The sequence below is a fragment of the Cibotium barometz genome, chromosome 24 (genome assembly GCF_041138505.1).
Source record: "Cibotium barometz isolate CiBa-2024 chromosome 24, ASM4113850v1, whole genome shotgun sequence".
In the NCBI taxonomy this organism is placed as follows: Eukaryota; Viridiplantae; Streptophyta; class Polypodiopsida; order Cyatheales; family Cibotiaceae; genus Cibotium; species Cibotium barometz.
The window spans coordinates 23,295,479-23,297,735 of record NC_141069.1 but is presented as its reverse complement, the minus strand read 5'-3'; the positions used below and the strand labels follow the sequence as shown (position 1 = coordinate 23,297,735).

The 2,257-nt window shown below is 49.0% G+C and overlaps 1 pseudogene; it reads right to left on the bottom strand.

Annotated features, from left to right (window-relative positions):
• Positions 1–1,867: 1,867 nt before the first annotated feature.
• LOC147625042 (secreted RxLR effector protein 161 pseudogene) lies at positions 1,868–2,257 on the bottom strand (annotated as a pseudogene).

The window sequence follows — 2,257 nt, the reverse complement described above, 5'->3', positions numbered from 1 at the left end:
AACACGAGCCTCATTTCTTGCCTGATACAATGTGGCAAGTACATCCCAAGCATCCTTAGAAGTCCTGCAGGAGCGAATATGTGGGATAATGGTACGTTTGACAGACAGCGCAATCAAGGCATGAGCCTGCGCATCTCTACCATCCCAACGAATCTGCTCTGCTGAAAGTGGTGGTTCTCGAATAGCTGCTACAGCACTTGTGCCTGCACCATCATCAACAGTACCTGTTTCTGATGTGTTTGCAGCATTCCCAGCCACAATAGGACGTGCATCAATACCCTGCACAATGTTCCATAACCCCTTTGCTACCAATACATGTCGCATCATATATGCCCACAATGGATAGTTGGTGCCATCCAACTTATCCTCAGCAGCCAACATGCGGAATACATCATTGTTGTCAGCCATGGCCAATGACTGTACTACTAGATGTAAATGCTGTCTGTAAGAGGTAAACCTGTATAAAATCGACCTGTGCTATGTAGCACAGCCCAAAACAGACGAATGGGCACCTGTCCTGCAGATTTTAATCTTGACAGAAAATCTGCACAGTAGGACGATATTGCCTGCGCAGTACTTGGAATGCAAAAACGGAGGGCGAAATGACCTCAGATCAAAATTCTGAAATGACCAAGCCCTACGGGCTTACCCACGGCATATACTAACCTGCAGTCGCTCGTGAAACCTCGTCGCAATCGGAGGAGATGAAGCGGCAGGTGCCGGTGATGCTGCCCGGGAGGAGGAAGCCTGCTCTGATACCAATTGTTGGAATTAGGGTTGCAGGAATGCACACACAACTTCAAGAAGATGAGGAAGCTTGAGCACAACACAGTAGTGTATTATGAGTGCCAAAAATGAAAGATAACAAGCCCTAGAAGATAATGGGCGTATATACAATGCACGGGGGAAAAAACCTCCTAGTGAGGGAAAAAGTGCCCCGGCGGTCCTAAGTGTGTTCACACACATCACTACTATAATATGGTAACATTCATGGGCTTGCTCTTATATAGCCACCACAGCGTGGTTGGTTAGGTCTAGTCGGGTGCCTGACCCAGTCAGCCCAGAACGGCCGCCTGGTGGTCGGTCAAGAACTAGGCCCCCGACCACCCATTAGGATGGTGGCACAGAATAGAGCAACTAACCTACAGTCCCCATTTTGCCCAAAGCCATCCGGATCATCTAGGGCCCCAAACGGGCCCCGCAACCCAAGAGTGGGCTGCCCCGAGAAATCCTCCATTTACCCTTAGTGCGGTCAGTCATGGGATGCCTTCCCGCACTTGCATGTAGCCTTGTTGGCAGTGTACCAACTCTATCTAAAGTCGTCCAGCCATCAGGCCACACATGGCCCCCATCTGGTGTCTAAACCAGGACCTACTGGATGACCTAGCTACTCAGATGCCTTCTCCTCATATGGGGGGCTCACAAGTAGAGTTAGTTGGTTACCGCGTAGTTACATGAGAGTGAAGCATTGATATCTAACACCCCCTCTCAATGTCCACCTTGAAGTGAACTACTTTTTCGGCCCAACGTCGAGTCGATGAAGATGTCTCTCCAGCAAGTCTCTCCCAAGAGCCTTTGTGAAGATGACCGCAGCATTCTCTGTAGTCGAACAGTACACCAAGTCGACCTCTCCATCCATGATGAGCTCGCGCACAAAGTGATACTGAATCTCAATGTGTTTTGTGCGAGCGTGGAAAACAGGATTCTTTGCAATTGCCATGCAACTTTGATTGTCACACAACAGCTACGTAGGGTCGCTCTGCACTACACCCATGTCTCCCAAAATCCTCCTCAACGATACTGCCTCGCAGGAAGCAAAGCACACTGATTTGTACTCAGCCTCGGTAGAAGAAAGAGCAACCGTAGGCTACTTCTTGTTGACCCATGAAACAACTCCAGATCCAAGTGAAAAACAGTAACCTAACACTGATCTCCTGTTGTCCACGTCTCTTGCCGAATCCGAGTCACAGAATCCAGTCAAGGTGTTGCCCTTGGTATAGGTGATGCCATATTCTAGCGTGCCTTTGATGTATTTCAGCACCCGCATCCCTGCCCTCCAGTGGTTCTCCTCAGGCTTATTGGAAAACCTACTCAGTATACTAGTTGCAAAACTGATGTCCGATCGTGTGTTGCACAAGTAGATTAAGCTGCCCATAAGCCTTCTATACTTCGCTTCGTCCACCAGTGGTGATGAGTCTTCAGTTGAAAGCTTCACATCAACCTCCATAGGGGTGCCAACTGACTTGCACTCAGCCAT